Consider the following 12,480-nt stretch of genomic DNA (forward strand, 5'->3'; position numbering starts at 1 on the left):
TGTTTGAGATCACGGATATATTTTAAATTATTGGGTTGTTGCTTCCAGTTGATTTTTTTCACATATAAAAAAATAAGTAGTAGTTATACATTGTGAAAATCTTGCGTCATTGCTTTTTGTTACACTGAAAGCCACATAAACTGATAAAAGTTTTGAGAAAATATTTTTAAACTTGAGTATGCCCTGCAAAGAAAATCTCCTTTTAACTTTTTTTTAGAATTATCAATAACTTAATAAAATAAAACTAGGCTACCCCTGACTTACCTTATTATAATATTTAAAAAAGTTACTACAGAAATTAGCACAGATTATTGCAGAAATAATTTAGATACAATTAGTCTAAATTTGATTACGCTTCAAGCACTAGAAGAAAGTCTGTTATTGGAACATCTATTTCAGACTTCAATTTCACTCACCTTAGTCTTCTCTCGTTTACTCAATTTATCTTTTTAACTTGCCCTCATATCATATCTGCCATGTTATTTTCCTTAAAATGAAACGAGAATGAAAAGGAATCAGACATGGAGATGAATGTATTCAGAGAAACGGGATTTGCCTAGGATTAGGCCGAGCGTTGTGGAGTTCAGCGCAGGACATGTTGGGAGATCTTTTGATGTCTGTCTCTATCAGTCCTTCTTGGGGTTTACGGACAGCGACAGAGCCTAAGGCAGTTGATGCAGGGCTCCTGACTCAATCTTCTTGTCTTTGCTAGCGCTCCGACTGTTGTAATTTCAATCAAATTGTGAGGATTATCTTATTTTCTTCAAATATTGATGGTGGAATTTTTGACAGACTGGACGGTGATGAATGAAGGACAGAAATGTTACAGCTAAAAGAATCCAGAGATGTTTTGTTTTAGACTGTCTCTTTTTTTCTACCAAAATGTTGAATTAGGAAGGAAGGTACATGTATTATCACATGTAAGGGAGCTTTTCAAACAAAGAAAATCTGTGTCAGATTCTTCAAAGGCATACTCTTAATAAATTTCTGTTGCGAGGAACAACTCTTCTCTTCGATAAGAAGAAGAGTTTTTAAATAATTGACGGACTTGTGACATACCAAATAAATTACAGGCTGTCCACACTGACAAGCTGAAGATTTAGTCGCCAGTTTTTCAGTCTTTCACCTCAGAATTGAAATTGGCACAATCAGTTGTCACTGTCCGAGTCTTTACACTCCCATGGGCTGTTGCCTTTGCCTTTTGTGTGCCAAAGTTTGTTGACGTTTTTAAGGGACCTTTTTTAGAAAGGTAAACATACCTGGTTGTGAGTTGAATTGAGATCTGTCAGAATTTAGCTGGCTTGTGTGGAACGTGACGGACGTTGAACTTATCACGTTCAAGAGGGGAAAATTTGGAGAACTGGTATTTCAAAACACAAAAACTCAGAATAGATACAATTTGTCGATCTGTCTTTTCGAAGAACCTGTTGTAGACTTTGAGTGCGTATATTTGATTATCAAATTAAGGAAACGGCCTAGTAGTGTATCATACAATATCTTCATTCGCTGCCTACAACCCATCCCAAGCCAGCAGGTACATTACGGTAATTCTGTGCATTACCGCTAATATAATAATCAGATAGTCGCTAAAATCCTGCTCATATTGCTGAGTGCTTTCCGCATGTGATTGTAATTTTTGATGTGTCTAAGACTTGCCTGGGATCATGAGGTCAGTGGTCAGGACTGTAAAGTACAGCAAACTTGGCAAATTTGAAGACAAATAAAAGAAACAGTGAAAATTAACTCTTTGGAATTCAAAAAGAAAAATTGACACATACTGGAGAATTTTTTTAGCTGAAAAATCTCATCAAGATGACCAACACAATTTTCAACTGATTGTTTTTTTTTTTTTTAAATCATAATTTTTGGTATTAAAAAGGTTGAAATTTATGTAAACTTCAAAATTGTTTGACAGTTGTTTCAATAAGATGTGTACCAGTGTATTTAAACTGAGGAGTAATTCGGTGAGCACAATTGCGATACAAAGAAAATCTTGTATCTCTGTGTAGCATTAGGTTCGTTTGACGGCGAGTACTATGTACCAGTACGTGTACGGCCGCGGTGCTGGAATTCATTCATTTCCACCCCGTCCATGTAATCAGTTTTTCCCTTCGCTTGGCTGGGCAGCAATGGAAGAGCACTTTGGTCAATCAGGAGAGGGAGGGATTATCGCGTCAGGTTTGGGCCGGGGTATCGGCGGGCCGGCCTGGCTGGCAGGCTGGCTGGCTGGCTGGCTCGTACCGTCCGGGGCAAATACCGAGGCAAACTCATCCCTCTCCCTTGATCTCTTGATGGTGTCCATTATTATCCTAGCTGTCATTTGCTATTCAGAAACCCTGGCTCACCGCGTCTGACAACATTAGTTCCACGTCGTTGGTATTGAGGGTAAATCCACATTGTCATGGTCCCGCTATGCTGGTTTCATTCAAGTTCTGTCATCCCAAGTCCCAGAAAATGCGGTTTTTTTATCTGCTTTGGATGAGCGAATTACAAGTGGGCTTATACCATTAATGGATTGATTCTCTCATAAGGTGCTGTGTAGGGTTTTTTTTATCTGTAGTTGATAATTGTAATTCAGAGTTTTTGTTCGAAATTTATAGGCAGTAAGAAACATTAAAATTCTTGCTTGGATTTTCTCAGGGTGTCTTGACTTAAACTGTTTTTGATAGATTTTTTTCTGACAGTTTAAATTTTTTTCCACTTTTGAACTGCTGTTAGTGCTGAGGAGATATGTTTCAGACCAATTTTATACGGAAATGTTTCTTAAGAGATAAATGCAGTACCTGTTAAAACTGTAAATCATATGTTGAGTAACTCAGTCCCTGCTCATCTTGTCTGTCCCTGTCTCTAACCCTGTTTGTCACCCTATCTGTTGTACCCTCCCCTTCCATCCTCCCGTCTGCTCTTTCCATCACACGAAAATCTCAGTCCCTGTGTTTTTTTCTTCCGTTTTCTTCAAACGGTACAAGACCGTTAGTATCTCTTGTTCGCATCGGTGCCGCTGGCAGGCTCCAGCACACTCGCTAGTACTCTCTCACCGAGCGTTTTATCGCCCTCTCATTATCCCGGTATACGCCAGATATTCTGATCCCCCAGCATTAAGTACAGTCCCCCTACCTTCCCGCGCTCTGTATTTCGGCAGTGGGAAATCCCTCTTATCGTGTTCATTTTCCTGTTTAAGCCGCTTTCGTATTTATTTTATCTCAACCTCATCATCAGTATTTGCATTTCTAACGGTGGAGCAGCGATGTCTGATGGAAATCATTGCATTGCACATGCTGAATTGACCAGCCAGATACGCTCCTTGCATTTTAAATCCAAGAGATGACTCGTGTTTTTACTCCTGTCGCCTGCATTATTTACATCCTCATTTGATGCATTTCTAATGAACGTGTTAATGTTGTTTTTTCTCCTTTTTTATTCTGATGTTTGGCTTTAGTTTTACATCCTAAACTTCATTTTGTAATCACCCAATTTCAGTCAGTTTGACAAAATGTCAAGTTTACTTAACTGTGAAAATTGTGCTCAGTAAGTCTTTTGCTTGGAATTTAATGGGGTGGTTTTTACCAGTAATCTTGAATTTATTCTGGGCTTTGGTCTGAGTTACATCCTGCATCTGTTTAACTGTATACCTGAGATATGTATCATTTTTTTGCTCGAAGCAAAGATTACTTCTGCTGAGGAAGACATGCATGCACCAGTATGCAAACTCAGAACAACTTACTTGTCTAGCTCCCTCACTTGTCCAAACTTAACCAAGTCCCCACACCAGGCCTGTTGCCAAGCAACCGGACATAAACTGCTCCCCAAAAGTTTCCTCTGGTCCCCCCCCCCCCCATGAGGCTAACCCCCTCAACCCTCCCAAACTACCCTGGTAGTGACAGATCTCATGTTTCAAGTGCTACTTCATTACATTGAGGGCAGTAGATTGGTTGGTTTGGGGTCTGCCAGATATCGGCATCCTCAAAGCGGTCGACTCTGAGTGATGCAGGGTCAAGAGGGTCTTAAGATCAAGGAGCGAAGGAGCGTTCCTGGGATGGTGTGCGGGTTACTGAACTGAACAAAAGCTTCAAGTGGTGATGTAAAGAGGTTTGAACTTGGAGATATTGAGGATGAAGAGAGAGATGGTTTAGGTTGTGTGATGGAGGATGAATGGGTAGATGGGAGGTGTGATGGTTTGTCATCATTGGTTAAATATGTTATAGGTCAAAGGTCACGGTGGTGAAGTGTTTTATTGGAAAAACTGTATTGACAAAAGATTTCTTGGTATGAAAATGTATGCTGACATGATATCAAGCTACAGAAATACTTCTGCAGTTTTAAGAAATCATACACTCTCGTCTTCTGAAAGATGTACAGTATCATCTTTAAAGGCTTCATATGTACCTTTAATTCCCAAAAAATTAGACCTTATGATTGTTTTGTACATTGTAAACAATTACATGAAATCAACATGGTTTTGTTCTAAATGCTTTGCTCAAACCCCAAAGGAGAATCAAACTGGAAGTGCTTATGCCAACAACATGGACATTTCTTTTATAAAGTTTTGCGGGGAGAGTTGAAAAAAAATCAGAACCGCAGTTGGAATTTCCAGGGAGAGTTGGTGAGTGATAGCGAGGAAATAGATCTGCTGGGGTCAAATCTTTATGACCCGAGGTCACGGTCTCTACACTAAATCACCGATATGAACGGTGTCATGTTTCGTTGCTCGGCATAGAAACATTAGAATCCGGCAGCTGTGCCAGAAACTGGAATTGAATTTGAAAACTGGGCAAAGAATGAGTTCTGTAATTTGGTGTGCAGACATCAAAAGAATTTTGCCGGCTGACTGGCTTTGGGGTTGACATAGTTTTGGATTCTGGTAGGGTGGTGATTAATCAGGGAAGTGGGGGAGGGCTGAAGGGATGGAAAATTTGGAAGCACATCTGAAACATTTTTATACAAGTCGGTTCCGTTTTTGATAAGTATAACCAAAGAGCATTTTATCAAAATGCTTAACAGGCAGAAATCACACTTTATTCCTTAAACCTAACAATTTTGTTTTTACATATTTGTCAAATGCATAGAAAGATTTTTTTTTGTAATTCAGAGCCTTGCACAGTTTGAAAGTCACTATTTTCTGTTTTATGTTTTATTGAGTTCATATAGTTTTGGTGACAAACAGAAATAGAGACAAATCAAGTTCAGGTCTCTCTGTACAAAATGCACTGAAAATTGCCCCCCCCCCCCCAAAAAAAAATCTCACAGCAACCTCAGACTGACTGATCTCTCAGTTACCCTAGAGTGAGTGGCGGAAATAATCGCTGACCTGTTATTTTGCTTTCGGATGAAATGCCATTGTAGTTGAAGCACCCGAGCATGAATAAATGAAATTGTGCGTAAACATAAATGAATAACAATATGGCAATTCAATCATTGAATGAGAGATACTGTTTCAAACTAATATGATTGTAAATTGATTGACAGGGGAGTGGATATATCCACAGCTGCCTTCCCTGGTGAATCTTGACACTACAAGAAAATAGCTGCAAGTTCCCTTTTTATTGCTTTAATCACATCAATATCTCGGGCTGCGTAAGCCTCTACTGCCCTTGCCCAAACACATTTTGTGTTGGATTGTCCCTATAACAACAAACACGAGCCAGCTCCCCCTCCTGAGGTTTACCCCTCCCCCTTCTGAAAGTCTGATTATATCACAACTGGGGCGCAACCAAGCGAAGGGAGACAAGGGGAAATGTCTTGGGTGTCCTCTTTAGCTTCTCCTCTGAGATTGAATCCTCCCCCATCCTCCCCTTGGTCCCCTACACGGTAATGATGATTTGGTGCAAAGCTTCTTAAGACAAGTGGAGATCTTGGAGTGGGGAAGTCTCGGGGGAGATGGATTCCAAACAGTACAGGTGACCCAGTCTGGCCTCTGTGCTTTTGAGCTTTGCTGTGGTTGGCCAGGGTCTGGAGACTACCCATGAGAAAAAAAAAAGACAGTGGTTGTTCACCTCACTGAGTAAATGATGGTGCGTGTACAGCGTTGGTGCTAGCGCCTCTACCCTCACACCGCCACTGCAAACCCCTTGTTTGTACGTTTCTAGTCAATGGGTGCGTACATGAGCCGCTCAACGGCAATGCTCTAGTCTTTTGAGAAGGGACGACCCCGGAGTTCAACCAGGCGCAGGGAAAGTATAATGAACTTGAGCGTTGGCACCTTCTGCCTGACTTGATTGACACAAATGGGGATGTGTGGCCTGCCTGAGCTGTATAAACCAATAGCCGGCCCCGTATTTATTCAGTCCAGAAGTATGTGCAAATAGACAGTGTGTACATACCCTCCATCAGCCCCCAATTCACACAGTAATGTTATTCTTGCCCATCCACGGCACAATCGCCATACACAGCACTGTTGATTTAAGCTAAAAGCTTCAGTAAATAGGCCACTTCCCTCCTCCTTTCTTTCCATTCTCTTCCTTTCTCCCCCCCCCCCCCTCCCTTCCCCCTTACTCCTCTTATTCCACTGGAAACCTGCTCTCATCTAACCAGAGATCGCCTCTCTCTCTCTCGCTCACAAGCTCTGGCTTCTCAAGTCTGGTCCATTAGATCCCCCCTTCTCTTTAGTCCGTCCAGAAAAGAGGTGTTTGATGGTTGCTGTCGATGAGGACAGTGGGCTGTATGGACCCCAACCAAAGTAGAAAAGACTCGAGATGAATCAGCCTATGCCAACATTAGCCTAATTGTGTAGCGCGACTTGTAGTATCACTTTCCCTCTCAGTCCTTTTGACTTTAGAGTGCTGCTCTCATTTTGTTAAGTACTATCAATATTTGTATTGCTAGCCCTGTGTTTGCACGTCACGCCAATAACGGGCCGAGAGAATGGCTCAAGTGCGGCTGTCTCTCCATTCAGCCTATTGTGATGGGCAATCAGACCGTGGCTGGCCATGCTTTGAATGTCAGATCATCTGACACTACGGTGGTGTCGCACCCCCGCACAAGTCACTCACATTAAGTTGCACTGTCACACACTCACATGCTCACAGGCTAGGCACGGGAACCGACCAACCAGCCTACCAATGCAGGTCTGCTGAAAAACCACACCGCTCTGAAAACTAGACCAGTTCAGCCGACAACCGTTCCAGCAGTCATCACAGTCCATTTGGATCCCAGAAACTGAAAGTCTGAAGTAGTGAACAAATATACAGTCTGTGCCGCAGCGAGTGGTTTATCCGCAGACCCTTCTTGCTTCGGTGAAAGGGTTCAGACTTGGAATTTACCAAGCAAAACGTCAATCATTGCAAACACACACTCACTTGCCCCTTGGCAACATAAAAGAAACACCATCGCTGTGCTGTTCCCTCCAAACATAAAGGAGGACCCCTTTTTTTGTAAGTTGAGTAACCCCAGTAAACTGAACACAAACCACTGTTACAATAAAAGAGGTTTGAGAAAAGAATAAAAGGGAGAAAAGTACTTGATGGAATAAAAAAAGAAAGAAAGAAAGGAAAGAAAGAACTAGAGCTTTGAAGGATAAATGCAGTAGGGTGAGTGCCAGTCATCTGTCAATTAAAGCCAGAGTTTTATACTCTTTTGTAATAAAACTCACAAAAGAGACGTGAGTACATGGTGCTACTGCAAAGTCCATACATACATAAATGTATTGTAATAAATTTATTGACCTAATTTTGAATTTCAAGACAGATGGAGATGGAGGGAGTTTGAGGGCATTCAACCCAGATGGCCTAAACCTCAAACTTCATAAAATGATTGATGTCCTCATACTTTCGTTGATATTACAAAAGCAAAAAAACAGGGAATAGTTTGTATCCTTGTTGATTTATTTGCGAAAAGACGCTGAAAACAGGACGTAATTACTTTGGATTAGCATTTTAGTTCAGCCAAGTTTGGTATTGTTTGTTTTTAAAGATGCTGTATCTGTTGAGTGTTTGTACCAAAAAAATCATGGTGTATTTTTCCTTTATTTAGACCTGAGGCATTGAAAGTATTTTTTTCTTCACACTTTTACATGATTTTTAGAAAATGTATATGTTTAAAAATAGTAGTAAGCAAGAAATGAAACTGCAGCATGTCAATGTTGGAAAACAAGGAGGGAAAAAAGGGATCATCTTAAAAATAGTCAAGTGCTTTAACTTCAAGAAATTTGTTAGATCAGCTAACATTTGTTAGAAATTGAAGAAGATTTTAAGAAAACAGTGGAGGAGAGAGAGAGAGAGATGTTTGATAGATTTCTCAATCAAGTCTCAGCTTAATGTGTTTTATCATTGGATTCCACTGTAGTGGTTCGTCAGTTACCTCTTTGTTTTGGAGGTCAAGTGATCATGTTGAGCCTTTTGTCCAGATTTGTTTGTATGTGTGTTTTATGGCAAGGCCCCTCCGCGAGGACCGGCCAATAGAAAAAGAGGCATCCCTGTGGAAAGCGGTTAAGTAGTTGGTAGCCTGTAGCCTGGAACCAGGGATTGGAGATTAATGCAGCTCTGCTAATGTACCGTTGCCATTTTTACATGAAATGGACACGTAGTATTTTCCATCACGGTGTTAGTAATTTTCTTTCTTTTGTGGGGTGGGAAACATTTATACTTTTTAGGAGTACATGTATGTAGATTATTTGTCCTGAGTTGATCTAAGTTGAAGTTAGATGTCAAAGTTAGTTTCATATTTCTTTTACCTTACATCACATAAACACAATAATAGTTTCCTCTTTTTGAAAGTTCAGATTGTTTTGATTCCTGTCTGATAGAAAAAGCAGCCTGATATGGGTCAGTCATCATGTTTTTCCTTCTTCTTTGTGCTCTTTTTGCAGCAAACCCTTGAGATCCTGTACTCAAGATAATCCTCCAACTGCAGCAAATTTTGCTTTTAAATTTCCCCGTTAATCAATAGTTAGCCATTTCATTTGGGACGGAGTGCACGGTTTGCCAAGCCTTTGGGGAAAGCTTCACTTCAAGTTAGAAGCTCCAAACCAAGTTAGGCTCTGGATATATGACCAGAAGCTAAATTATCTGGCCGCTTTGGTGAGTTCGTCTTGGCACCTAGGACCCTTAAATGGAATTAAGAGTTTGCTCTGGGCATGTCGAGCTTGTGCAAAAAGAGCGCTGAAGGCGTTATTTCTCCCCGTTTGCCTTTGCCCACTTTACATCCAAAATGGCCGGCTCTGACACTGCTTGCCACTAAAAGCTGATGGATTCGGTCAGCATCATCCAGGGAGCGGCAATTACCGGGATACCCACAATGCCCTATTGATCAGAGAACCCTGGGAGTATTGCATTGTGGGAGTTTTTATCGGCATCAAAAGATGTTGCTTTTGGTTGCCAGTGATTTCGGGTTCTTATAATTGATATTGTGGCAATTTTGTGCGCAAGGGAAGCAAAGCTCAGCGGAGCGAAGGTGATAACGACGCATTGGGTTGTGTTTCATCATCAAGAGTGAATCAAGATTCGGCCTGCCCTAATTCTAGCCTTCTTCTTTTTGGGCAAGTTTTGTAGCGTCTTCACTTGACACGTCAAAGAACTTTGCTATTATTGGTTGTCAGGCCCCAGTGCCGTGGCACACTGAGCTCGGCTCTACTCCCTTGACAAATCAAGCTGATGGAGCCTGCACCATGGTGTCACTGGCCGAGGAAAGCGGGGAATCTTTCCGCCAGAGTTAATGAATGCGTCAAAGTGAAACGAACTCCAGCAGGAGATTGGCTGTGTCATATCAGTATGGGCATGTTGATCGTGCACGTTGATCCTCACGCCATGACTTGGGCCTTTCGCTCGTCGCGCACGTTCCTAAACGCTAAGCCCCGGGACCAGCGAGCTATGCAAATCGTTCTCCCGCAGAATCTAGGCTTTAATTTAGCAAATGCAAAATGTTTAATTCATGAAAGAGGGTTTAATTCCTTTTTAAATTCATTAGGAGTGCTTGATGGAGCGCCCTGAATGTGTGAATTGAATGCAGTACAGGTATTAAGGACTCGTTTTAATCTGCACGCAACCGACATGTGCCGTCACATCTTTCATAGGTTATTTGATCAATGTCAACCAGGGACGTATTGTGTCACCTTCCGTAGTAAACCTTCCTTTGCTGATTAAACTCCAAAAATGTTACCTCGCATTCATTCAAAGAGGCAATTTTTTTTTAACCGTATCTCATCCCTTAAGTGACGTCGTAACACATGCCCAGCAACATGCAAACCAATATTTATTGCTTATGAAAATAGACGACCACCAAATATTGATGATGACCAAATCCATGTCAGACGGAACGATTTGATTTCAGTCTTCGGAGGGCACTGACTCTCTTAATGTCGCGGCAGAATTATGTGGTCTTTTGCATTTATCAATGTGATACCGTCTGGGGGGGGGGGTGAGGAAATAAAGAAGTCAGGTTGTCGTCGGTCGATCAGTCTCCTCCATCAAATCTACTGCCAATCCCCTCACTGATCCCTGGATAAGCCACCGGCAGCGGAGGTCCCACAGAGGCTGGGAGGGAAACAGCGGCAAGATTAGCTTGACTCCTACAGCTCCCTTGCTCGCTGCCTGATACTAACCCAGGAATTATTCAGCAGTGGTTGGTGAAGGGAGCCCTCTAGGGGCTTGAGGTTGTCAGGTTTGATGCTTATCTGAGGCCTGCTGGGATTACTGTATTACGGACTGAGGAATGGCCGGCAATTATTGAGGTTAATCATACAAGAAAAATAAAAGGGACCTGTCTTACTTCTCCGTCTTCACAAATACTACAAATCTGCTCCGTTCTGAAGAAACTAGCTTCAGTTTTTGTCAGTCGTTTGCCACGTTTTCCCACCAAGTTTTCAAGTTGTTGGGCATGGTGTTATCATTAATCCTACAAGGAAGGTTTCCTCTCCAGGGAGTCACCTCTTTCCCCTCATGGCTCCTTCTTAAAGCATTTTACTACTCCTTGAGTGGCTCTTGGTCTGGGCAATCCATGCCCCGTTGCATCCCGCCAAAAATCGGCGCACGCCAAGCACTTGATCCGAGGGTGGAAATCAAATGTAATGGTTGTGAAATTAAAAGATTTATCGGATGTAATGGCGGGAGAGTCGCGTTATTGATGGACTGTGCTCTGATGATTGTCCGGGTTGATTCTGCAGGAAGCTTGGATGGTTGACGAAAAAACTAGTCATTTGGTAAGTCCCCAGGGTAGGGGGAAAGGGGGGGGGTGTCTGACTCTTCGCTGAGAGTGTACGCTTGATGGCTACTCTGTATTGCTATTCAATGCTGCTATCATTATAAGGAGCTGCATTAGTGAAATGGCGGGCTAGTGCTGTGGCAGAGTGGTCGACATCATTTCTGATTAGTGAGGGAAGGGGACAGAAATAAAAACTGACGTTTGAAACCAGGAACTGGTAAGTATCATAATGACAAAGTAATCGTTGCCCAAGAAAACTCGCGATAATGTGCACGAACTTATATGCATTATCTGTGAATTTGTAAACACTGAATGACTTCAGAAAATGTTTTTACGATCAGCTCAACCTGTGTGATGCTTTTTTGTTTTAAGGAAATCTAGGGAACAAATTTTAAACATTGGGAAAAAAGTGGTGTCATCGAGTAAGACACAAGCAAACTGTGAATATGGTGAGAAGCCGCTCTCATATATCTGGCCATTTTTTTTTTATTGTGTCTTGCATCACTGAAACACGGCAGCAACATCTGATACGAGAGACACCAACCGTCACCCGCCATTTCAAAAGAAACGCTGAGATTTCAGTCTTGCCATTCACGTTGTATTCATCCCTCACATTAATTTTGACATCTCAATAGCCTGTCGGGTTTTATGTTTCATTCCGAAACTTTTCACTTTGTGACTATACCAGGACTGCATTCTAGGCCCTGTCTGCTTGTTAAACCGCTCAAAATTCTTCGCCATAATCCGTAGATATTAATGGTGGCCCGCTGAAAGCCACAATTTGCCGTTAATTTCTCGTGGCCACGGCAATTGAAAGGCTTTCATACGCCGCGCAAAGTGGTCAAATTTCTGCTCAAGTTTCAGGCGCGGAGAGTCGGGGATGAGATGTGAAGGTTCTCTGGGGACTTGGAGCGGACTTTTATCAGATTTGGGACTGGGGTACTGACCCAGGTAAAATATCAATTTGTCGGTGGCACTCGTCAAAGTTTGATTAGTGAGGACCAGAACCCGATATTGGGTTGTCATGTGACACGCTGACAGGAAGAAGGGGGATGGTTTTGGCACATCAAGACACCCCCCCCCCCCCCCTTCTGAAATCAAAGAAACAAGAAGATCTCATCGTCCACACTTAGCCAACTCCCTCCATCCTCCGACATGGAGAGACTGCAAGTCACCGAGTTTTTTGTTTAGATTTGTTAAAAGCATTCGGTAACATAACCTCAAGTTCATTTGACGCACTTTACCATATGCGTGGCCTTTTGTCCTGGTTTCGCCCCCTTGAAGAAAAAAGAAAAGAAAGCATGAATAATGAGAAGAATAGCACTCACTGGGGGTTGCTTGAATTCA

Source organism: Patiria miniata, unplaced genomic scaffold (assembly GCF_015706575.1).
Source record: "Patiria miniata isolate m_02_andy unplaced genomic scaffold, ASM1570657v1 HiC_scaffold_9, whole genome shotgun sequence".
In the NCBI taxonomy this organism is placed as follows: domain Eukaryota; kingdom Metazoa; phylum Echinodermata; class Asteroidea; order Valvatida; family Asterinidae; genus Patiria; species Patiria miniata.